The sequence below is a fragment of the Chlorocebus sabaeus genome, chromosome 4 (genome assembly GCF_047675955.1).
Source record: "Chlorocebus sabaeus isolate Y175 chromosome 4, mChlSab1.0.hap1, whole genome shotgun sequence".
Classification (NCBI taxonomy): Eukaryota; Metazoa; Chordata; class Mammalia; order Primates; family Cercopithecidae; genus Chlorocebus; species Chlorocebus sabaeus.
In genome coordinates this window covers 87573770-87600952 of record NC_132907.1, presented here as the reverse complement: position 1 = coordinate 87600952, position 27183 = coordinate 87573770, and the positions used below count along the sequence as shown (strand labels likewise).

The window sequence follows — 27183 nt, the reverse complement described above, 5'->3', positions numbered from 1 at the left end:
GTTGGGGAAAGAAGATAGCAGGAGGTTTTGAAGAAGACCTCTGAAGAGGTAAATGCCTTTACTTTAACAGCAAGAGCCTATTTCTAACATTCACCCTGCAGCCAATAGGCCCTGGCTTTTCTAATAGATGCACACACAGTGGAGTTTGCTGGGTCAGGATGGGGAGAACCACCCAGCCTTGGTCCTCTGAGGATGCCTTTCTGCTGTGTCTTTCTGCAGATGTCTTTCTGCAGATTAGCAGATGCCTTTCTGCTGTGTCTCCTCTACTTCTACATTTCAGGTTGAAATTGCTTTTCTTGAAGTGACTTGACAATCAAATCAATGATCTCCCTGAAATCAGATCACAGAAAAAGAAGCAAATGGCAGTTAGCTGGTCGGAGAAGGGTCTCTCTTGACAAGCTCTTTTATGGAGAGGAAAAGATGATTTCAGAGACTTTCCCCCTTGAAGATTCCCTTATGTCTCCTTGGCTAGAACTGCTTACCTGTTTCTGCTTCGTCTGGCGATGATCCCACCTTCTCTGCCATTAAGAGACCCCTGTCTGGTGGATGAACCACACTAGGGTTCAGTTGCTAAAGGAGGAGGTGGAAATGAGCTATGGTTTGAATGTGTCCCCTCTGAAATTCATATGTTAGAACTTAATTGCCAACGTAATAGTATTAAGAGGTGGGGCCTTTAGGAGGTGATGAAGTCATGAGGCAGATCCCTGATGGATGGGATGAGGGCACTTATACAAGGATTGAGAAAGTGGATTTTCTCTCTTCCACCATGTGAGGATGCTGCCATGGGGAGATGCGATGGATGGTGCAGCCCTCGCTGTAACGTCTAAGGTTCTTGCCTAGCCACACCAAAGAACTGGAGTGGCGGCTGACCATGGCGAGTGATAGAGACACAGACCGATAGAGAGAAAAAGCTGTAGGCTTTATTGAGCAGAGTGAAAGTACAAAGTTTCCGTGGTGTGGAAGGGGTCCTGAATGGGTAGCCAGAGTTAGATCATATGAATGCCTTTTAAACTCTTTAAGGCGGGAAATATGCCTTAAAGAAGATGTTAACAGAGTGAGAAACAAAGACAATTAACCATTTATGAAATGTTTCAGATCTTGAGGAAAACCGGAATTGCAACTTAGGTTTTATCTATTTTATGACCTTGCAGCGGCATGGCAAAGGAGACGGGATCTCACAGGACTTTACAAAGTATGTTTACAAGGAACTGGAATTAGGAGTATAGATAAGGTCCACTGGTCACAGAAAAAAGCGCAATTAACATTCCTTTTACTTTAGTTTCCGGGGGGGAAGAGGAAGGGAGAGAGGGAGAAAGGACACGGGGAAACTTACAGCAAAATTTTCACTGTTTATAGCTTTCTTGGGGAAGAAAACACATGCACAAATCTGGGTGTTAGGAATGTTTTAAGCATATATCTTCAGTATTATTCATCCAGGACTGAACGAAGTCCTGATGCAGGAAATCAGTGAGTTTCACAGTTTTCTGAGCCCCTGCTCGACCCAGGAAGCCCAGCTCACCCCTCCTCTCATCACCAGACACTGAGCCTGCTAGTGCCTTGACCTTGGACTTCCCAGCCTCCAGAACTATGAGCAATACATTTCTATTTCTGTTTATAAATTATAGCTATCATGTATTTGGTTATAGTAGCACAGACAGCCTAAGAATGTTTTTGGGGTAGGCAATGAACAGTGTGTGCCTCAGTAATTTAATTGCGCATTTTGTGTAATGCACAGATGTCATCTTCAGCAATGAGTCATTACAATGAGGCATAAGGAAGAGGATTTCCTTGATAGCCGGTAACCTTCCCTGAGGGTTTGCTTCCATGTGTGCCTTCCATCCTCACTTTTCAGGGCTTCCAGGTAACCTTCCCTGAGGATTTGCTTCCATGTGTGCCTTCCATCCTCACTTTTCAGGGCTTCCAGATAACCTTCCCTGAGGGTTTGCTTCCATGTGTGCCTTCCATCCTCACTTTTCAGGGCTTCCAGGTAACCTTCCCTGAGGGTTTGCTTCCATGTGTGCCTTCCATCCTCACTTTTAGGGCTTCCTGGCTTAGATACGAAGAAGCGCATCACACTCATGAAGATGCCCACTTTGGTGGACAGCTTGGCACCTGGTTTCTTACCAACTCACTGTCCTGGTAGGGAAGATTGTTTATAACGTGAGAAATGTAGGCGTCTTCATGGTTAGGAGCTGCACAATGACCTGGAAATCCAACACACCCTTTCACTGTTGTGAATGCCAGCTCTCCACTGTGACAGAAAGAAGTGGAGACACCCCCTTTGCTTGGTGTGTTTGACATACTCCTTGTATCTAAGTTACCAAGACACACAACTGATAGCAGATTCATTATGAAGTTCCCCCCGAGAGAATGTTCTTTTCATGAGGACCTATTCATGAATACCTATTTCATGAATAGAAGCACTGAGGCACCGGGAAATTCAGCAACTTGCCAAAGTCACAGAGTAAGAGATGAACGAGGATTTGAGGCAGGCAGGGAAGTTTGTCCTGCCCAGATTCCTATTTGTGTGCCCACTTAATGGGCATTAAAGAATGATGCTCACCTGTGTGTCAAAAATGTGCTAGGATTGTAGACGGCCTCAGATGTCCCAATCTCACCTTCTCGAACTCCCAACCTCAGGCGATCTGCCTGCCTCAGCCTCCCAAAGTGTTGGGATTACAGGCATGAGCCACCGCGCCCAACCACCAATCCCACCTTCTCTTCAGAACTCTTCTGAGATTTCTCTGATGCCCTAGTTGGGAATAATCATGTTTTTCTCCTCTGCACTCTCATGATATATCATCTGTACCCCTCTCATGCATGGAATTGTGTCCTTCTAAATGATACTTTGATGTCTTAGCCCTGGAGCCTGTGGATGTGACTTTTAGAAATAGGGTCTTTGCAGATGCCACCAAGTTAAGATGAGGGTGGGCCCTAATGCAGTGATTGGCATCCTTTTGAAAAGGCAAGTGAGGGGAGAGTGACTCAGAGACACAGAGAGGAGAACCCTATGTGAAGAGCGAGGCAGAGATTGATGCGTCTCCAGTCAAGGGACGCCAAGCCCTGCTGGCAGCCACCAGAGGCTGGAGAGAGGTCTGGGACACAGCCTCCCCCAGAACGCATGAAAGGAACCAGCCCTGCTGCCACCTTGAGTTCCAACTCCAGTCTCCAGAATGGTGATAGAAGAAGTATCTGTTCTTCAAGCCACCCAGTTACTGGCAATTTGTTACGCAGCCCTAGGGAACTAATGAAGTCTCCAAAGTAGACATTTTTCATTTGAGACTTTGTTACTTGTGTATTTCTGTGATTGCATTTCAACACTGGCGTTCTTCACCTGCGAGTACCATCTTCAGGCGGGCCTTCCTTGTTGCTGCTCCATCGTCAGTCCTCTCACTTATTCTCAGCAATGGCTATTTCCAGCCTTCTCCCTGGACCTCTGCAACCACAACCCTATCTCTCTGCTCTGATAACTCTGCTGCGAAGAGAGGAGGAGCAATCAGAATAGAATCCTCCCAGCTCCAGGGCCAAACGCACCAGCCGCAGGATGTGGTGCCTCATCCCTCCCCTCCCTTAGGGGAAGTGCTGGTCTCACCTGCAGCTGCTTCTCGCGCCCCAGGGCCTCATTCGTCCCCTCCTCTGGATCCTTCCCAGGAGCACACACACGTGCTGTCGTGTCTTTTATTGCAAAACCAACAACCCTCCCTGGTCCCTGCACCCCTGTCTGGATTCTGCCCATGTTTCCTGCCACTCTCGCAGCAGCGAGGTGTTCACGCATCACTGCCCCACTTCTCTCTGCAGCCCTGGCCACACTGTCCCATCACCTCCTCCAGGTGGGTGCAGCAGCAGGAAGAAAGGCTGCTTGAGGTATGTTCAAAAGAAAAGAGGAGAGGAGGAATGAATTTCTGGCGTTGAGAGCTAATAACACTTTTCAAAGCAGACAGGATGGTTGCCGGAGGGGAGAAGGAGTATCAACAGAAGTCTATTTGGAATTTATTTTTTTTTGTGGGAAGATGCATGTAAAATAAAATTTGCCATTTTAATTATTTTTAGGTGTACAAATTTATTACCAATAAGTACCTTCGCAATATTGTGTACCCATCATTAATATTTCCAAAACTTTTTAATCATCCCAAACGGAAATTCTGAACTCATTAAATAATCCCCTTCAGCTGCCTCTCCCCAGTCCCTGGAAACCTCTAATTTACTTTCAATCTCTGGCTTCGCCTATTCTAGATATCTCAGGGACATGAAACTGCAGGAAAGGTGCATGGATCAGGTGCACCCTGCTCCATCTGCTTGTTCTTCTATGAGGTAAGGGTTGTCCACCTACATAAAACAGAGAGAGGCTCTCTGAAAGCAAAGATGATGATCTGAGAAGAGAGCATTGCAATGGAAATATGCACATTGCAGTAAACTATGCCTGTATTCAGGGAGATAAAGGAAAGCAAAGGTTTTTTGGAAAAAAAATGAGGAGGATTACTTAATTATTACTTTTGAGATAATTACCGTTGGCTACAAAGATCAACAGCAAGGGTGATACCAGCTGATGTTGGACAGGCAGCTGCTGGACAGATGTCCTTGCAGAAGTTTTTTTTTTTTTTTTTTTTTTTGCATAAGGTTGCAATGGTCTTTGAGCAAAGTTGTGGTTTTTCTGGAGTTTGTTGTTGTTGTTGTTGTTGTTGTCAGGCATATGGTTTTAGAACCTGCTCTTCATGGCTTCCCTGGCTCTAGTTGTGAGGGTTTTCTTAACATTAGCGACTCTGTTTGGATTCTGAGAACTTTCACAGGGCAGGTGCTTCCCCAGTGGATGGGCTTGCAGATCTGGCGGTCAGTTGTTTCTGAAAAGGGGGCGAGCTGCACCTTTGCTCCCTTGCCTGAGCTGTCTTCTCCCACTCTGCTTTTCCAGTACCATGGCTGGGATCTTCCATCTTTATCCACATGACTCTAGCACCTTTTTCTCAGTTCCAAACTGGCTGGGTAAAAGTGAGTGTGATGAGCTCTCACGAACCCCAACAATTTAGTGCTTCACACGTGGTGGGTCCTCACTGAAAGATGGCTGAACAAAGGAAAGGGTGAATGAGCAAAATAGACCTATATTTTATTTAGTTTTCCATCTCTTACGATTTTAATGAAAGACTATCTAGAAAGCAGCAGAGGAATTAATAACACACACGGTCTCTGGAATCCCGAAGACCTGTGTCCAAACCCAGATGCTCTCTCTAACCTTCTGTGAGATTTCTCAGTGAGGCTGAGCCTTTAGTCTCTAGATGGTAAAATAGCAAATGGCTTGCACGGGTGATGTGCAAGGACTAAAACAAGGCATGCATATGAAGTGCTGAGTGTTCTGTAACTGGTGGGCACTTACTTTGTGTTCGCCTGCCCACCTCCAAGGAATCTCATTTCCTAACTTGACAGTTGCCTCCCGGATCCTGCTTGGACACATCCCACTGGGAGGTCCACACCTGTGAGAGTGGCAAATGCATTGTTGTCGAGCTCTTCCTACAGGTAGAGGAAACCGAAGATGGGGCATAATGACTTCCTGGGAGTGGCGGGAAAGGCCCAGACGCTACCTGACATTATTTGTGGCTGCAGTTGAAGATCTGGGTGTGCACCTCCAGCCTGTGCATCGGGACTCATGGCGCAGCCGAGTCAAAGCCATGTCTGTGCTGCCAGAACAGAGATCTTGACTAAATTTATCCTGAATTTCTTTCTGTGCCAGATCCATTTTGACTTTGAACTTTAAGAAAACAGCTCCTTGGGTTATGCAACTGGCACCACTGAATGTGAGTTGGGAGGAAGTGACAGGAAATCTTGTAGAGAGAACGGAAGAGCATTTCTCCCTGGCTTCGAGGCAGGTGATGTTGGCAACTACAGGCAAGGTGGGGGGAGCGGGTGGTGGGGCCCCTCACCCTCACTGAGCCTCTCTTTGGGCTTCTCCTCCTCCCACATCCCCTCTGTGCTGAACAAAACTCACCACTCCTGGGCCCATTGCTTCAGGCTTTGCAAAGGGTCTGGCAGAGTAATCCGAAACAAATTTAAGCAAGATATGGGTGCTGTAGTGATTCGATGCAGTCATTAGACTCACCTGGGGAGCTGGTAGAAGTATTGATGTGGACCCTCATTTCCAGAGATTATAAATTAATTAGGCTGGGGGTGAGCCTGGATATCAATATGATTTAAAGCTCTCCAGGTGGTTTTGTCGTGTAGCCAGGGCTGAGCTCCATTGATTGAAGGCATTGTCTTCCAGACAATATTTGCAACAACGGAAGCTTGGGAACCTCATTTCCAAATCTGTAAACTGAGGGGCTTGGTGTATATGATTTCCAAGATCTTCTAGTCCCAAAAAGGGTCATGATTCTGGTATTCCAATGCCTTGAGCCAAGTGTCTTCCCATTGCCTGTGGGTTTCCTAACGGTATTTGAGGCCACAAAACTTCCCCGAAATGGCATTATAATTTAGGCTGTGTTACATTAGCATCCTCCTACAGGAGATTTGTAAATTCCTATTGAGCTCATTTACCGATTGTTTTCCATGGGTCTATTTATCAAATGTACAGCCCCATGAATTTTCACATACTAAATGCATCCATGTAGCTAACCACCAGCTAGAGCAAGACACACAATATTGCCAGACCTCAGAACACCTCTTTGGACTTCTTTTCCGTCACTATCCCCTGCCCCCCAGAATCATGTTTACCCTGACCCCTCTGATACGGTTTGGTTGTGTCCCCACCCAAATCTCGTCTTATACTTCCTGTAATCCTCACATGTCATGGGAGGGACCTGGTGGGAGGTAATTGAATTATGGGGGTGGTTCCCCCATGCTATTCTTGTGATAATGAGTAAGTTCTCACGAGATCTGATGATTTTCTTTTTTTTTTTTTTGAGATGGAGTCTCTCTCTGTCACCCAGGCTGGAGTGCAGTGGCATAATCTCAGCTCACTGCAACCTCTGCCTCCCAGGTTCAAGCGATTGTCGTGCCTCAGCCTCCCGAGTAGCTGGGACTACAGGTGTGTGTCATGATGCCCGGCTAATTTTTGTACTTTTAGTACAGGTGGGGCTTCACCATGTTGGCCAGGCTTGTCTCGAACTCTTGCCCTCAAGTGATCCGCTCACTTCGGCTTCCCAAAGTGCTGGGTTTACAGGTGTGAGCCACTGCACCCGGCTCATCTGATGGTTTTGTAAGAAGCTTTTCTTTCTTTTGCTTGGCACTTCTCCTTGCTGTCGCCACGTGAAGAAGGATGTGTTTGCTTCTCCTTCCAGCATGATTGTAAGTTTCCTGACGCCTCCTCAGCCCTGTAGACCTGTGAGTCAATTAAACCTCTTTCCTTTATAAATTACCTGGTCTTGGGGATGTCCTTATAGCAGCCTGAGAGTGGACCAGTATACCTTCTCACTATAGATTGGCTTTGCTTGGTTTTGAACTTTATATACATGGCATCACACAGCATCTGCTCTTTTCTGTGTGGCTTCCTTCACTTAGCTATGCCACTGAAACTAATTCATGTTGTTGCAGCCATCAGGAGTTCATTCTTTTTCGTGAAAATGTGTGCTATGTGTGTGCTGTGTGCTATGGACTGATGGACTGAATATTTGTGTTCCTCTCAAATTCATGTCTTGAAGCCTAAATCCTTACATGATAGTATCAGGAGGTCATGAGAATGGAGCCTTTATGAATGGGATTAGTGCACTCACAAGGGGATGAAGAGATCAGAGCTCTCTCTCTCTCTCTGCCATGTGAGGATACAAGAAGATGGCCACCTCCAAACCAGGTGAGAAGCCCTCCTCATACATGAATCTGCTGGCACCTTGATCTTAGACTTCCCAGCCTCCAGAACTGACAGTGAGAAATAAATATTTGTCAGAAAATCTGCCTGGTCGCCGGGCGCGGTAGCTCAAGCCTGTAATCCCAGCACTTTGGGAGGCCGAGACGGGCGGATCACGAGGTCAAGAGATCGAGACCATCCTGGCTAACACGGTGAAACCCCGTCTGTACTAAAAAATACAAAAACTAGCCGGGCGAGGTGGCGGGCGCCTGTAGTCCCAGCTACTCGGGAGGCTGAGGCAGGAGAATGGCGTAAACCCAGGAGGCGGAGCTTGCAGTGAGCTGAGATCCGGCCACTGCACTTCAGCCTGGGCGACAGAGCGAGACTCCGTCTCAAAAAAATAAAAATAAAAATAAAAATAAAATAAAATCTGCCTGGTCTATGATATTCTGTTATAGCAGCCTAAACTGACCTAGATACTGTGTCATACTCCATTGCACAGGAGAGGTATCCTTTCTCTTCATTGATACACATTTGGATTGTTTCCAGTTTGGGGGTATTTTAAAGCTGCTAGGAAATTCTTGTGATCATTTCTAGTTTTTAGCAAGTAATATTAACTTGAATTTGTTTCATCAGAACTTTAAAATGGAGATTTGAACATTTAGGAATATTGTACAGGAAATGGACCTACAAGATATCTGCTTGTTTTTGATGCAGTTTGAAGAATGCATGATCATTGCATTCACATTGACTTGAGCTGGATGGTTGTAAAGATGTGCTTGGCCACTATCGAATTACCTAAAAATTAATTTGTAACAGGCAGGAGCAACTGTGGCATTGCCAAGTCTCATCCCCAGTCCTCAGGTCCTGGAAGATGAATGGGATGGAGCCAGAAGTGATGTGTAGAATGGGATGGAAGCAGAAGATAGATTCCACTACTAAAAATTGCATGGATTATGGATGTATATTCCATAGTACACAAAGGAGATGCCAGAGACTCTCAATTGTGTTGTTGCTCAGGCCAAATCTTGCCTTTTGAAAAAATAGCATGCGTGTTTACAGATAATTTTTGAAAGCCCGTAGTTAAAGCTAATGACTATATTATTTTCTAGGTTTCTCCGGGCTTGTGGCTGTGTTTGGAAAAGTGGATAGGCCTTGACTCCATAATCTAAGATGAGTTACTTGTTTAACACAGGAAATATGTGGAAACCTTGTTAGAAGCAAGAGCAGAGCTAAATTTTCTTCTGCTCCCCATACTTCTTATTACTTCCATCACCACCCGTTGGGACAATGCTGTATGCCATGGTGTTGACTTCTGATGGTCTTGATCTATGATCCTTCCTCTTCACTTAGGTTTTAATTATGAGATTGCCTGTATCTTGATCTGAGTAATAGCTCTCCAGTTCAAGGAGAGGGTATTAGAGTGGATTCCCTCAGCATTGAGTTCATTGGGAACCATCCAAGGAGCAGCCACCAATAATTTCACTGTGCCTTCCCAAGAGCATGGTTCTGTTGAGCACCTGCCAGCAAGGGCATGGGGATGGGCAAGGCTGGGCATGGTCTAGCACTCTCTTTATTCTTCTTTCTAACCCTTTTGCAGTTGAGAGCATCTTGAGGTTATCCGGCCCAACCCCAATAGCTCTGCATTTCACCTCTACTTGCATACCTGCTGTGACAGAAAATTCTCCACTCAGCAAGGAGTAAATTGCTTTTTTTTTTAGATGTCTAATTGCATTTCAAATAACAAGCTTCCATTCTGCCTTCTGTATCTACACGGAGAAGCCTTGTCCCTTTTCATGAGTTCCTTTTTGGACATTTTCAGCCAGTTAAAAAGAAATCTTGCTTTCATTTTCTAAATTGTCTTCTATTCAAGTTTATCTTTCCCTGCTCTTTCTATTCCTTCATGGTAGGATTTCTAGACTCAGTCTTCTGGGTAGCCCTTTCCTGGATTGATTACAAGTTTTTCAAAATAACTCTGTTAATGAATGTGTAATCGTCTAACCATATCACACACACAATGCATGCACAGACATCTTTCACTTACTGCACAGTGCACATATAACACACGTACCATGCAACACAGACACATGCACATATAACACACAGTGCAACACAGACATATACCACATATAGCACACAGTGCAACACAGACACATACCACATATAACACATACAGTGCAACACAGACACATACCACATATAACACACAGTGCAACACAGACACATGCACATATAACACACATACAGTGCAACACAGACACATACACATATAACACACATACAGTGCAACACAGACATATACCACATATAACACACATACAGTGCAACACAGACATATACCACATATAACACACAGTACAACACAGACACATACCACATATAACACACATACAGTGCAACACAGACACATACCACATATAACACACACACAGTGCAACACAGACACATACCACATATAACACACATACAGTGCAACACAGACACATACCACATATAACACACATACAGTGCAACACAGACACATGCACATATAACACACATACAGTGCAACACAGACATATACCACATATAACACACACATAGTGCAACACAGACACATACTCATATAACACACATACAGTGCAACACAGACACATGCACATATAACATACACACAGTGCAACACAGACACATACTCATATAACACACATATAGTGCAACACAGACACATACTCATATAACACACATACAGTGCAACACAGACATATACTCATATAACACACAGCGCAACACAGACACATGCACATATAACATACACACAGTGTAACACAGACATATACTCATATAACACACATACAGTGCAACACAGACGCTCATATAACACACAGTGCAACACAGACACATGCACATATAACACACACACAGTGCAACACAGACACATGCACATATAACATACAGTGCAACACAGACACATGCACATATAACACACATACAGTGCAACACAGACACATGCACATATAACACACATACAGTGCAACACAGACACACATATAACATACATACAGTGCAACACAGACATATACCACATATAACACACAGTGCAACACTGACACACATATAACACACATACAGTGCAACACAGACATATACACATGTAACACACAGTGCAACACAGACACACACAGATAACACACAGTGCAACACAGACACATGCACATATAACACACACACAGTGCAACACAGACACTCATATAACACAGTGCAACACAGACACATACACATATAACATACACAGTGCAACACAGACACATGCACATATAACACACATACAGTGCAACACAGACATATACCACATATAACACACATACAGTGCAACACAGACACATACACATATAACATACACAGTGCAACACAGACACATGCACATGTAACACACACACAGTGCAACACAGACATATACCACATATAACACACATACAGTGCAACACAGACACATACACATATAACACACATACAGTGCAACACAGACATATATCACATATAACACACACACAGTGCAACACAGACACATGTACATATAACACACACACAGTGCAACACAGACACATACACATATAACACACACACAGTGCAACACAGACACATGCACATATAACATACACACAGTGCAACACAGACACATACACAGATACACACACAGTGTAACACAGACACATACTCATATAACACACATATAGTGCAACACAGACACATACCACATATACACCAAAGAATACACATGCTACAAACACACCACATAATACACACAGTACAATACGATGAAACACAATGCCACATGTGCCACACAATACGCACACACCACACATACATAATACACACACACCACACATACATAATACACACACACCACACATACATGATACAGTGTGTAGTACATACACAACACACAGATATACACAAATACGCAGAGACATCCCTCACACACACCAAATGCATATTATACACACTCACATACATAACACAGATCACCCAGAAACAAACACAATCACGTTATACATACACACCCCAAATACACTCCATACCCTTTCCCTCCCTCAATCCTTTGCATATCCTCAAATAATTGCAAACTCTCCTATCAAAAAATTGCAAGGCCCGTGAGAACATTAAAGGTAATATATAATTGCATTGTGATAGGTCAAAAATAAATGTATGATATTGGAATCCTATTTGTTCAGCATTCTAGCCATGCAACTGAAGGATATAACACATTTTCCCTTACTCAACCTGTAAATGAATCATCTAAAGATAGTAAGTCATTTTAATAGAGTAGACTGCATAGTGTTGCTTCACTTAAATTTAAAGATGATGTGGGACATAATGAATTTCCAGTTGTGAACACAGGTGCAGACACTCATCACAGTCTGAAAAAAATAAGTTCTTAATGGGATTCATGATATTCAGATTATCTTGCTAACTTCTTCAACTTCTTCCTTTTTTATTTACATTTTTATTGTAAAATAAATCATAGACACAGAAAAATCCCACTCATAACAAATGTATAGCTTAGCGAATTATTTCAAGATGGAAGCCCTCGCAATGATAACTGATATCAAGAAATAGATCTTTGCCATTTCCCCCGAAGAATCTCCATATATATTGTCCATATTGCTAGTTCGAGTTTTTATAAAAAATCATGAATAGTGTTGAATTCTGTCTAATGTTTTGCATTAACATAAAAGCATGATTTTTTCCCCAGCTTTTTTTCTGATGATATGATGAATTAGACTGATTGCCTTTAAAAGCAAAACTGTTCTTCCAGTCCTGAAATAAACCCTATGTCTTCATGATATGGTATCTTTTGTATATATCACTGAACTTACTATGTTAATATTTTTAAATAATTTTTGAGTATATGTTCTGAGAGAGATTCATCCATAAAAGTTGGGAAGTATTTCCTCTCCTTATAGTCCTTTAATGGTGTAATACATTACTTGTTAATTGTTCCTGTGAAATGAAAAATCCACCTGTGCCTGAATTTTTTTGTGGAAATATTAATAATAAATTCAATAATAATCTACTGAATAAACTGAATAATTAATTGTAAATTATATAATAATTTAATTTCTTTAATGTATACCAGACTATTCACATTTTCTATTTATTCTTCTGTTAGAATTGGTAAATTGTATTTGAGGAATTTGTTGATGTAATCCAGATTACCACATTTTATGGAGTAAATTTGTTCATAATATTCTTCTATCTTCTTAATGTTTGTAGAATCTGTAGTTATAGTTCATTTTTTCTTTTTTATTAGGTAGTTTGCATTTTATTCTTGTTCTATTTTACTAGAGATTTATCATTTCAAAGCATAACTTTTGATCTTGTTGATTTTTAAAGATTTAAAAAAAAATTACTGAAATTCTGCTCTGTTCTTTATTTGTAAGTTTCTTCCTTTTTCTTTAAAAGCATATAAAGTTACAAATTTCCCATTGTTTTCTTTTTCCATGATTTCCCCTCCCCCTCCCCCTGCCCCTCCCCCTCCTTTTCCTTTTTTTGATGGAGTCTTGCTCTGTCGCCTAGGCTGGAATGCAGTGATGCGATCTCAGTTCACTGCAGCCTCTGCCTCCAAGGTTCAAGCAATTCTCCTGCCTCAGCCTCCTGAGTAGCTGAGATTATAGGTGTCTGCCACCATGGCTGGCTAATTTTTGTATTTTTAGTAAAGACGGGGTTTCACCATGTTGGCCAGGCTGGTCTTGAACTGACCTCAAGTGATCTGCCCATCTTGCCCTCTCAAAGTGCTGGGATTACAGGCATGAACCACCATGCCCGGCTTGTTTTCTGCTTCTAAGATTTCTTTTGAGAAGTCAGCTATTAATTTTTTTCTTTTTTTCCTCATTTGAAGGGAATATGTTATTTCTTTGGCTGATTTTAATATTTTCTTCTTGTCCTTGATTTTTAGAAAGCTGACATCAATAATATATCTAGGTGTGATTTTCTTTATATTTATCTTGCTTGAAGTTTGCTGAACTTCTTGAATGTGTGGGTTGATGTCTTTCATCAGTTTGGAATGTTTTTAGTCATTATTTCTTTGAATATTGCTTCTCATTCTCTCTCCTCCCTGGTAATGCAATTATATATTGTTTAGACATTTTGAATATATCCCATATTTCTCTTAATTTCTTAAAATGATTTTTTTCTTTTTAGTTTCTTTCCTTCAGTTTGGGTGTTTTTCCATTGCATTGCTTTCCAGTTCACCAGCTTTATGTCCAATCTACTGTTAAAACTATACATTGCATTCTTAATTTTGGATATTATGATTTTAGTTCTATAGTTTATTTAAAAAATAATTCTAATTCTTATTTGCAAATTGCCATTATTCTATTTTTATTGCCTCTCATTTCCTCTATTTTCTTGAATATGTTAATCATAATTACTTTAAAATAATTGTCTGTTGTATCTAGAATTTGGGTCACTTGAGAAACTAATTCTGTTGTTTGCTTTTAAAAACATTAAAGCACATTGAGTCTATGGTCTTATCTTTTCACAGATCTAATAATTTCTTGTAAGCTGAATATTTTGTATAAAAGACTGTAGAGGTTCCAACGATGTTATTTTCCACATGAAAGTGTTTCGTGTCTTTTATCTGAGGCAGAGGAGGTTGATTCCCAAGGTCCAGCCATTACGAATTGGTGTAGTTTTGATCAGGTTCAGCCTACCTCTGTTCTCAGGGCTTCATCTGAGAGCTTGGAAAGTCTTTGCATCCTGAGTTCTGAATGATTGTGGGTGATTCAGCTTTGCCTTAGAGAAGTTTAAGCTCAGCACTCACACTCCTGACCTCGTCTTCAGAATTTGGCAAAGGTCTTGATGGAGAGAATGGTTGGGTTGGATGCCCTACACGTGAATTTCGTCCTTCACAAACACTAAAGTTTTGCTTTATTTTCCGTCTCCAGCACCAGCAGCCTCTTGCCAGTGGCTGAGCCTTGATACCCACATTTGTCTGGTGCCCCCTAAAGAGTGACTGCAGATCCTGGTGTGAATTCACTTTCAGCTTGTGCTGGATTTCTTTTCAGGTCCCTTCCCTGGGAAGCTTTTTGTTTCCTAGTCACAAATATTGACAGAAATTTTACTTTGCCTTTCAGGAACTTTTGGCCTAGCTCTTTAAAGGCCTCCACTCCCCTGACTACTCAGCTAAAAAAAAAAAAAAAAAAAACAAAAAAACCCAGCAAATGTCTTGTGGGTTAAATCAGCTATGCATTACAGGACCCTCACCTGAGATATGATTTGTCACCCTAGCCCTACGGTACCACTGAAAGCTTTTCTGGTTTTCCTTCTTCCAGCGGCATCTTCTACCTGACCCAAATCTGATCATTGGGCTTCTACCTATTTAACAGTATAGGAAGATGTTTCCAGGGAAAAATAGATACCAACCATCATCTCCCTCTTCCTGGCTTTTCTCTCTGAAAGTTTATTTAGGCCTCGTTGATTCCACATCTCTCCAATGCTTTGAAAATGATTTTTTATTCTTTTGTTTTGTTTTAGTTCCTGAGATCAGCAGCATTGGCTGTGACCTACCATTTAGAAGTGGAAGTTCGGGGCACATGTTTTGACTTTCTTTTTCATAGTTTGATGATTTGATTCGACATCAGTACATCCTGTACCCTATGGCAGGGGTCCCCAAAGGCCAAGGACTGGTCTGGTATGGTCCGTGGCCTGTTAGAACCTGGGCCACACAGCAGGAGGCGAGAGGTGAGTGAGAAAGCAAAGCTTCATCCGTCTTTACAGCCACTCCCCATTGCTCACATTCCCACCTGAGCTCTGCCTCCTGTTAGATCAGCAGCAGCATTGGATTCTCACAGGAGCTCGAACCCTGTTGTGAACTGTGCATGCCAGGGATCTAGGCTGCACGATCCTTATGAGAATCTAATGCCTGATGATCTGTCACTGCCTCCCATCACCCCCAGATGGGACCATCTAGCTGCAGGAAAACAAGCTCAGGGCTCCCACTGAATTCTACATTATGGTGAGTTGTCTAATTATTTTATTATATATTAAATATAATAATATAAATAAAATGCACAATAAATGTAATGCACTTGAATCGTCCCGAAACCATCACCCCTGCCCCCAGTCCATGTTAAATTATCTTCCACAAAACTGGTCCCTGGTTCCAAAAAGACTGGTGACTGCTACCCTATGGAATCACTCGGGATTTAACACTTTTACTTGCAAACGTTAGACGTTTTGCATCAGAGGCATCTTCAGTGGCCCTAGGCTGGAACATTTCCTCATTTAGCTGAGTAGTCCTTAAAAGAATGGTAACTGTGTAACTAACTTCATTGCAATTATGATGGAATTCTCAAACTCTTGGACACTTATAGCTCAAATTTGGGGCATAATTTCTTAAAGATTCTCTATGCCATTGGAAAGGAATGGTGTGGCTACAGTATGCCATCAGGGCAGTGTCCTCTGATTACTGCAACTCCTGGCATTTAGGAGTTTTTTCCTTTTAAAGCGTGAAGGTGAAGGAGGGCTTCAACTGGGAGTTTTGAGTTCTTGGTGTGTGTAACTTACTAAGATTGGTGAGGGATTAAGTATTAGGCTAGGGAAGGAAGAGAGGGAGTCAGATCCAAGTCTGCCCAAGCTTTCTATGTTAATCCAATCAGTTTTCTTTCCCTTTAATTTTTTTTTCTGTCTTCAGATGGATCGTTGAGGCACCAGCATATGACACTCTTAATTTTGGTTTCCACTGATAGATTGGATTAAAAAAATGTGGTACACGGAATTCTATGCAACCATAAAAAGAATGAGATTATGTCTTTTGTAAGGACATGGTTGGAGCTGGAGGCCATTATCCTTAGCAAACTAACGCAGGAACAGAAAACCAAATACCGCATCTTTTCACTTGTAAGTGGGAGCTAAATGATGAGAACACATGGACACATGGGGGGAACAACACACACTGGGGCCTATCAGAGGGTGGAGGGTGGGAGGAGGGAGAAGATCAGGACAAATAACTAATGAGTACTAGGCTTAATACCTGCGTAAGGAAATAATCTGTACAACAAACCCCTATGCCACAAGTTTACCTGTGTAACGAACCTGCACTTGCACCCCTGAACTTAAAATAACAGTTAAAAACATAAATAAAGGGTTTTTCTGTTTCAGTTATACGTCAAGAAGAGCTGCTCTCATTACCTGTGTCGCAGGCAAATGAAAGCCTTGTTTGATTAGTTATGTAATCCAGGAGAACATGTAACTCATCATTTTCAGGAAGGTTGTCAGTGAAGAGAAGAGAAAGAGGGTAGAAGCTTCTTTTAGGATGGAAGAGAAGAAGACAGTTGGAGTGGGACAAGTTCCATTTGATGGTGTGTGGCCGCTATAGCAAGGTACAGTGAAGTGACTCCTGTTTTGGAAATGAGGGAAGCTCTGATTCCCCTGAGAGAGGAGAAAAAGGTCAGGGTGGATGCTAATGGGATGCACCAGGCGAAGGGCACCTGGGAAGCTTCCTCTGTGCTTGCACAGACTCCTCAGATGGGAATTATTTCTCTGCTTCTGACATACTTGTCTTGGTGTAACTGATCCCGCATCTTAAAATCCCCTGCTCAGTTGGAAGCGAGTTCGCCTACCTTTGCACTCCTGAAACACGTGAGAATATTAGTTGTTCCAAATGAGCTGTTAACTGTACTCGTGGGTGGTACAGTTTGGAGAGGGTAACGTGTTTGTTATGAGTATGGGCTCTGGACCCAGCCTCCTTAGGCCCAAATCCCCGTCTCTGCTTTTATTCGCTGGACCTAGGGCAAGTTAACTTTTCCCATCTGCAAAATGAACTAGATCTTGAAAGCAATGTCAGTGCATTTTGTGAGGATAAAACAAGTCACTGCATTTAATGTGATTAATATGTACAAAGCACTTGGAGTACACCCAGTACTCACGAATGCTAGCTGCTACATTTCCTACTAGTGTAATTGAATTAATACACACAAACACTTAGCGTATTACACTTTAAATAAATGCTATTGTATGAACTTGATTGTAACTCTTTGGTGATAGAGACCGTGTCTTCCTTGCAGCGAAGGGCACCATAGTGGCTAAACTTAGAGTTACTTTAGAAAAACCAGGTGTTAGGGTGCCCCCAAGAGCATTGCCAGTGGGAGGGAACAGCATCAAAGAGGGCTTCGCAGATGATAATTAAGCTTTCAGGTCTATGTAGGTCTTACCTATAAATTGTGACAGCGTAAGGGCTGAAGGTCTGAGAGTGTGTGTGCTCACTAAGAGGCTAGGGGTTTCAACTTTCCTGAAATAACTGCGAGAACTGCACAACACAGAGAGAACCTACAGGGAAAGAAAGGAAGGGACCGGGAGCTTCGAGTCACAGTAGGGACCTGGGATGGGGACTGAAAACCAAAAGCGACTGTGGTGACACGCTGCTCCAGCTGGCGGGCAAGGCTGGGAAGAGCCGGAACCCAGGCTTCCTGTCCCACCTCCATAGGACCCATCCCTGCTGCTCCATGCCCTGTGTGAGGATCCACCAGTGCAAATGGTCATCTCAGGTTCCTAGGAGTCAGCCCTCTTGTGAATCCTGCTGCAGATACAAACGAGGCTGGGATGTTGTTTGCGCATCAGTGGGGGGTTGTCTCAGGCAGAGGCCCTAAGGGATGGTGGTGACACCAGGCCAGACGGGAGAGCCTGGCTGTTTGCCTGAGAGTTCCAGCTTTGCCCCCAACAGCCACGAGACAGCTGTTCTCATGCCAAGAAAATGAATTTATACAGTGAGGTAAATCAAATTGTAAAGAACAATGTGATTAGAGAAAAAAAAAAGTTTGTTATCTTGCAGTCCCCGGACATGATATATTCATGGCTCAGGACCTTTTAAACAAAGAAATAATAAGAAACCATTTAGAAAAACAAATAAACTGGCAAATGTTTGTGAAATATTTATAAGATGCAGAGCAATTTTCTATGCAAGAATTTATTAGCTAATTTTTTTTTGTCCTGTGAAGGACTATTTTTGGAGACAATGAAATTGTTCTGGAAAATATTTAAATTGGTAAGGATTAAAAATAAAAGAAGCCAAGGCTTTAATTACTATTGTGATTTAGTTATATTTTTGGGGGAAAAATTATGCAAAGCTTTTTGTACTTTTAATCTTTTGTCAACATTTTCCCCATATTCATAACTTATCCAACTTATCAAACAAAGAAAAAAAATCAGATGTATGAGGGGAAGAGATCTGGCTCGGCTAAAATTACTTGGTCTCTAATTCTGTGATGATGGGAGACCTTAGGAATCTCAGACTTGCTGTATTAGTGAGTAAGTAAAAATCCTGGGTTTTAGAACATTTAAAGGAAGTGGTGTTTATTCTCCCTAATTTGCCCCACTTTGCAGTGGAATTATTGCAATTTCAGGGCAATGTACTGGAACAGCGATACTGGCAAAAGGGAATAAGACAGAGTAGAGAAGCCAGGATAGTCAATGATTAGAAAGTATTTTGCAGAGGGACCAGTTGAAGGAATGGGGTGCTTTACACAGAGAACAGAATCCTGAGTGGGAAGCCATAGCCCAGCCCTCCAATGTGTGATGGTTTCAATGTCCTCCTCCTTTCTCTGTCCTCTTCCCAGGAGGGACTCTTGACCAGATGGGTGAGAGAGTGCAGAGCTTTGTGCATAGCAGTGCAGACAAGTAGTGCACTAGGGTGTGGTCCAAACAACGAAGAAACAGGATTGCGTGTCATGTGGGTGCTTCATCCTGAGGAATCTGGAAATTCTTAAGCATCCTTCAATTTCCCAGAGGACCCGAGATGTCTGTCCTTTTTGAGATGGACAAGTTCCCCTGAGAGCTGTCTCACTGTGGTCTACAAACGGGGCAAGATGGACTTGGGAGTTTCTGCAGCTCTGCTGGCCAAACTCCAGCCAGGGGGAAGCCCATGGAACCTTGCAGGCAGTCCCAGCCTCTTAGAGTGATTCCCTGGGAGCCTCCCAGACTTTTTAAAGGGTGGGTTTGAGGAGAAGAAAGACACGTTGCTCCAAATTAGGCCGCCAGTTTCTCTGCTAGTTCTCTGCAACACTTTGTGCATTTCTAGGTCATCTCTTACTTACGCTGGAGATGCGTGATGGAGCTTGATGCTAATTAGCAGGGCTGGATCTGTGATGTTTTTATTAAGTTGGGTGACAAAGTGTTCAATGCCTCTCTCTCTAGAATGATGATGCACTCATCAACCTAAGTTCTGTGGCTTTAGCCAAAATTCTTAAATAATAGGAAAAGTCCCATTTCACACCCTGTTCCATTAGGCTTTAACTGGTCACTGTACTGCTCAGTACAATCTGTTTATTTGTGTGAGTAAATAGAAGTGAGAGTCATTGAACTCACGGGAGTATAGCACTCTATTGAGCCTTGAGTCTTAGCAGGTGGTACCTTGGTGGAGAAGTGATTTCATTCTTAGAACTTTTAAAGGAAGTTTCTGGGAGAGTCACCTCTTAGGTGGAGGTTGGGTTTGATCTCAAGGACTTTGTGTTTGAGTTTATAGGACTCTGCCTAAGCAAACATAGAGCTGTCTAGCCTAAGTGGTGTTCTTTGATGCACACTGGAGCTTCTTGATCAGTTATTAAATGTAATTCATTGCTATAAATGTGTCCTTGACAAAAATGGGCATTCTTTAATTTTTGAATATAGAACTCTGTATCCATCCATTAGGGAAAACTCGTCAATTGTGGTGTTCAACTATTCTTGCTGAATTTTTTGTCTGATTGATGTATCAATAATTGTCATAGCAATCCAATATGATGGTGAATTTATCAAACTTCTTTCTGCAGTTTTAACTCTTTTTGCTACATTTTGTGAGTGTTTTCTTAGGTCCATACATTTGACAAAATTTCTTTTTGTCGTTTCAATAAACTGAATCTTTTCAAATTAATGTAGTGATAATCTCTATTCCTAACTCTTCATATTGTCTTAGTGTCTCTTTTATCTAGTATCGATGCAGCTGTATTAGCTTTCTTTTTGTTGGTAACCATTTATGTCTTTTATTTCTTAAAACATTGAACCATATAAAATTGGCAATATCCATCCTTTTTTGTCCTACAAAAATGGCAATTTCATACAGCTGAACCAATGCCATCAAACTGCTTTTGAATGCCCCTATGCTTTAAGTGGGTCTCTTGTATACAATATGTAAACCCTTCTTTCGATCTTTGTCTTTTAACTATGACTTTAGCCCATTTACATTTACTGTAATTACTCGTATAATGGGATCCATTCTACCATATTAATTTATTATTTTTGTTTGCTCACCTTTCCACATTTTAAAAAATTGTGATTTTTTATTTCTTTGATAATAAGATAGAACTTTTGTGTGCCCTCATATTCACTGGTGTCATCTTCCCTACAAACATTGCCATCCTATTAATATTTTCTATCTTAGCGGTGGTGGCTAATGGAACTTTCTGTGATGATGGAAATGTTCTATAGCTATGCTGTTCAATATAGCAGCCACGTAGGGCTATTAAACCCTTAAAATGTGGCTAGTGTGACAAAGGAACACATTTTAGAGTTTTATTTAATTTTAATTAACTCAAATTTAAATTTAAATAGCCACATGAGGCTAGTAACTACCATATTGGATAGTGAAGATCTATCTTATTAATTCTGTATATTTTGGGCATATTTATCTCTTCCTTGTCCTAATGACTAAATAAAGATAACAACAAACTTTGCAATATATTTGATTATCTTTATTTCATACCACCATCATCACTTGCAACATCTCTTGCATCTGTTTCTTCAATTTAAGCACTTCATCTACAAACTTTTGTCAATGTGGGCCTCTGGGTGACAGTATCTCTAAGGCCTTGTAAGTTTGGTGACCATCCTATTTAATGCTGTTTCGGCTAGATCTAACAATCTGGGCTATTTAATATTTTGCAAACACCAATCCAGTTTTTATTTTTGCATCCATTCTTGCTATTGAAAAGTCTGGTGTTACTTGAACTTGACCTATTACATATAATATGTTCTTCACTTCTGGCTGCTTTACAATTTTTCCTTTTTTAAAGTATTATCTATTTTAAAACTTTATTAAAACTCCTCTCTGGTACTGTATGAGATTTTTCAATGTAAACTATCATATTTTATATAAAATTCTAGAACATTTATATCTTATTTTTTCAAATACTTATGAGTCCCATTTTAATTTTCCTCTTTTCCTCCTGGAACTCCTTTTATTTGGATTTAGTTGCATGTATTTCATTCCTCTGTGTTGTTTTCTTTTCTTTTTTTTTTTTTTTTGTATTTACCAATTACAAAAGTTTTAATTTTTTTTTTCTTCTTTCTGGGATTGATATTCTTCCAATGCTCTGGTCTTCCAGTTTGCTATTGTGCTCCTCAGCTGCTTCCATTTGATATTTATTCTATTCATTTCATTTTTTAGTCAACTATAACCTTTTTCATACCAAATGTTTGACTGTTTTCTATGGCATTCTTTTGGATTCATATTGCTAATATATCCCCTTATCTGTTTTCAAATGTTTATTAGTCTAATTATGAATTCTTGGTTGAATATTTCTGCTTCTGATGGAGGCTGTAATCTAGAAGGGTTTTCTTCTTAAAGTGTTATGCCCATTAACAATCTTTCTTTTTTCTTTTTTTCTCCTGAGAGCGCCTTGCCTTCTGGGTTATTGGCTACTCTGTCAACCATGCACATTGAGGAAGGCCTGACTCCACCACCTCAGCCCCAGTGAGCTCAAAGAATGGAGTGGATGAACTTTGTAGCAGAGACTTGGCACCAGAAAACACAGTCATGGTTAGTCCCCACCCTACAAAACCACTCCTCAGCTTGGGGCTTCACCCACTACCCTGCTGGGAGCAGCAGCCTTAGGGAGAAACACAGTGAGATTGGAATTCACCAGCCCCAGGGAAGATGCACAAGCTACCGCCTGAAGTGACCAGTCTCTGCTTAATCTTTTCAGCTCTTCATGAGCACAGAAAATCTGGACCTCTCTGATGTGCCTTCTGTGGCCATCCGGACCAGGGACCAGAGTTGCCACGGTTTTGGGTGCAGACATGAACTGAATGAAGAAAATGAGTGAAAATTGCAAGCTGAGCTCCCCCAGTGCCTTGCATAACGTCCCAGGCTGCTCTTGCCCTAGGCCGAATCCACCTCCCCATGAGTTTAAAATAGCATTGCCCCCTACCTCCATTTTATGGGGTTTTACCTCCAGAGTTCGTCAGCTTAATTTTGGCCAAAGAAGCCGGGCATCATGTTAGTTCAGCATTCGTTAGGAATCAGACTCCTCTATTCTATACAAATAATACATCAAAAAATTATCTAATAAGAGATTCACTTGTTTGCATATGAATAAGTACTACAAAGCCTTTATTCTCAAACAGGTAAACATATTGAACATCAGTCTAAATCTAGGCTTAATTCAAAATTTATAATAATTTGGATGGAGTTGGAGATGTTTTACCATGTATCATATGTTTCTTTTCAACAAAATTGTTCAACAAAATGGAAAAATACTTCATTTCAATAAAATGAAAAAATATTTTCAACAAAAATGTTTATTTTCAACAAAAATAAAATGGCATATTGGCTGTGGTCCTTCCCAAGGTGATTTAGATGAGATAGTATGAAATGTTTTCCTTTCAGATAAAGTTAATGGGAAAATAACTCCCCCTAGGACTCTGACAGTAAGGACATAGAAGTCATTTTGAAATGCAATTACAGTTTGGATGTGGTTTTAGCTCCTGGCTGCCATTAGTGAGAGCTTAATTTTGGTCTCATGCAAATAATGCCGTGTCTATGAGATAATCGCCAAACATGAACTTTGCAGGGCAAGAAGCAGGGGTGTATTTCTATTTCTAAATTTAAGCCTTGACACCGTTAACTCAAGGAAACGATGAAGCGTGTATAAAAGATGACTTCAGAGAGTTGTGAAGAGATCGCCATTAAGAGAATTTATCACTCACTGAAGATTATCATTATTAAATTTTGAAAGATTTAAAAACAAAGAAGAATCCCAGAAACATACATATTCATGATTTAACAAATGTTAGCATTTGGGCACTTTTCCTGTATGTTATTGTTTTTACATTGTTTTGTATTTTTCTGTACTTAATGCTTTTTTAAAAATAGACACACACAAAAGTAATCATGATCATGCATTTGGTGAATAATCTTTAGCACTGCTAAAAGGGACGAAATAATGGAAGCACACGGAGGCCTAGAAATCTGTCCTCCATTTGTGATGGATGTGTGTCCATCTGCTCATATCGAGACTGGGTCCATCTCAGTGGCCACCTAAGCACATAAAATGCACAACCTGGAAAGATTTTAACATAGAATCATATAATCCTAGTTTTGGAAGGGCTTTTAGACTGCCTAGTCTGACACTGTGATTTATAGATGAGGAGCCTGAAACTGAGAGATGAAATAACATTTAATAAGGTCTTATCGTTCAAGTAACACAGATTTGTTCCCTGGAAGTCATGCACTGAATAAATGGAAAATTATAGCTATAGGTCGGGCAAAAGCTCTGAGAAATGAGGACTGCCTGAGCATTTGTGTCATAAATGGGTACTTGGAGCTAATTTATTTCCTAAATAACAACAGCGAAACTGCTCTGCTGCAGGCCTGCAGATGCATGCACCGGAGTCTAGAATGATTGTTGGCTGACGCCTCTCAACATTCTCTGCATGGAACTTTCTTGGAGTCAGACACATAGATTATGAACAGGTGACAGCTTCGCCTCCAGCACAAAGGAAGTGGCATGGGATAGTTGACTTGTTAGGGCACACACTTGATTACAAAAAGTTTTGTTTTGTTTTAAACTATGGGACTTTCAGATTCTTAAATGTGCCATATGCAATGTTTCTCACACTCAATTAAGGCACCCTTTCTCAGAATACGTTACAGGACAGTGTCCCATAGAACATAGGGTGGGAAACTCTTGCCTAAAGGTAAGAAAATGTCAGGATGAGAACAGTACAGGTTAAAAGAAGATTCTTATGTCTCTGCTGTAAAACAGACCCCCTTTTGGAGTGTGTTATGTGCACTCTATGGAGCATTGACTGTTCTGAAGAATGTTGTAAGATAGATTCTCTCGTGGCCCCCAGTTACGGGTGAAGAAGCTGGACATGGAGGTAGTAAGGGACTCGTCAATGGTGGCTGCTGCTAAGTGGCAGGTCAGGCTCAGTCTTGGAGCCTAAGCTTCTGAGTGCTGCCCTCTGTGTGTGGCCATTGTCTCCCAGCCCTGGCTCTCTGTTTCCATCTGTTCCCGTGCCTTCACTCTCTGAGCTCTGGATTCTTGGCCTCATTTTAATCCCTCCAGTGACCTGTGCAGCCTCCACCTCTGGGTCTTTGCACGTGGTGTTCCCTCTTCCCTTCTTTGCCAGTTAACAGCTACGCACCCTGAGACGTCAGCTCAATGTCACATTCTCAGAACACCTTTCCGGACCTGTCACACTATGCTTCTCTGTTGCCCAGGATCACGCTTTCCCACAGGCCTTAGCATAGACAGATGAGGATGCCCCTTCTTTCCAGCAAAGGCAGGGGCAGGCCGGGCTTGCTGTCCATGTCTGTGTATGGTGCCCAGCAGAAGGCAGGGGCTCAACTCATACAGCAAAGATGAGGGTCCCTTCCCACTGGCTAGCCACTCATATACACAAGAGTGGAAAAGATTGGATCACTCCCTATGTGGCTGATGACGTGCTTGCTCTGATCTTAGAAGAGTTAAAGCATAGTTAATATTGACTACGGTTTGTGGTCTCAAAGTCTGTCTCTCCAAAATGGAAAATACCCACATACAAATTTCTAAAGTCTCTGCTTTTAAATAACAAAAGTCATGTCCCAAAGTATGAATGAAAGTACGACCTCTTTTGGACCCTTTCTGTCGGTGGTATTTTTGTATGTGTATTTTGATTAGCTGGCTCTTACATAGTAAGAAGGAAAACAGACACCACACCTCTCTTATTAATGCAGCTGACACATTTACCTCCCTGTATTAACAACTTTTAAAAGCAGCATTCTGAACGGAATGAAAGAGTCGTCATTTAGCTCGGGCTCTAGTTACCATTATGTTATCTTTCTCCAGGGATCCAGTTACTGACCCAGCACCTCTCTGAGCATAGGAAATAATTATCGCTGACTCCCTACCTGCAGTGCTTGTGAGCAGCAATAAGAAAAGATGATGGGAAAGCAATTTGCAAATGCCAGATATTACATGAATGCTAAATTATTAATTGCTGCTGCTCACCTTGCCCCTTGTGAACTCTCTCTGACAATGGTAATTTTAAGATGGGAGTTTTTCTTACTATGCTTTATGAAAATCTCAAACTCAAAATCCAGCTTACAGATATCTTTTGCATTTGAAAAGTGTTTTTACAGGATAGGGCTAGGTTTTTATCTTTTGCTCCCATGTCTTAGTCCGAACGACGAGGTTCTCAAGTTTCCACGTTCTGTGTCAGCTGTGAAACTTTTATCTGCCTGTCATTTCTGCGAAGACTCTGTCTCTCATTGCTCATCACTGACCAATCCTGAAAGTTGAACAGAAAGTACGTTCATGATTTGTGCCGGTCTGATGTCTGCACCTACCACCGTGGGCACAGATCCAGGACTCCAAGCCAGGGGCTGCCAAGAGGAGCCTGGACCTGGGGAAGTGGAGGTGCCATCCTGGGAAACGGCACCTCTGGTGGAGGAGGGGGCGCCACGTCCAGCCTTGCTGAAGTTCTCCATGTCTTGGAGATGAGAAGCCTCACTTAGATGAGGACCTGGGTCAGTAACTGGATCCCTAGAGAAAGGTAGCACAATAGCAACTAGAGCCACAGATAAATGACGACCCTTTCATTCTGTTCAGAATGCCATTTTTAAAAGCTAATAGAGGGGTTGGGCGCGGTGGCTCACGCCTGTAATCCCAGCACTGTGGGAGGCTGAGGTGGGCGGATCACCTGAGGTCAGGAGTTTGAGACCAGCCTGACCAACATGGAGAAACCCTGTCTCTACTAAAGATACAAAAATCAGCCAGGCGTGGTGGTGCACACCTGTAATCCCAGCTACTCAGGAGGCTGAGACACGAGAATAGCTTGAACCCCTGGAGGCGGAGGTTGCAGTGAGCTGAGATTGTGCCACTGCTCTCCATCCTGGGTGACAGAGTGAGACTCTACCTCAAAAAAAAAGAAAAAAAGAAAAAGAAAAAAGTTGTTGACAGAGGGAGGTAGATGTTTTGGCGTTAATGAGAGAGGGAGAGTGTTTGTTTTCCTTCTTACTATATAAGCACCCACAAGCATTGTGGGGCGGGAATTTAATACCTAATGAATACTGGCTCCGGGTATCAGCAAGACCTCATGTTAATCCCAGCCTGTTTACTCCTGCTCTTGGCTTCAGCCAAGCCCTGGACTCATGTGTTTCTGCTCAAGATGAGACGTGGTCTTCTCCTGCCATCTGTAGA

General features: G+C 41.9%; 1 protein-coding gene across 4 annotated transcripts in view; it reads left to right on the top strand.

Annotated features, from left to right (window-relative positions):
• Positions 1-27183, top strand: part of LOC119620795 (uncharacterized) — a 72141-nt gene that overhangs the window by 21116 nt on the left and 23842 nt on the right. For 3 of the 4 annotated variants that reach the window (XR_012092823.1, XR_012092822.1, XR_012092820.1), the window contains exons 4-8: positions 5720-7009; positions 7623-7771; positions 15284-16648; positions 16910-17130; positions 22393-22538. The gene's annotated coding sequence lies outside the window, so the exon portion shown is untranslated. Of the gene's footprint in view, positions 1-5719; positions 7010-7622; positions 7772-15283; positions 16649-16909; positions 17131-22392; positions 22539-22704; positions 23205-27183 lie in introns of those variants that run through there. The other variant, XR_012092821.1, reaches the window with a different exon arrangement.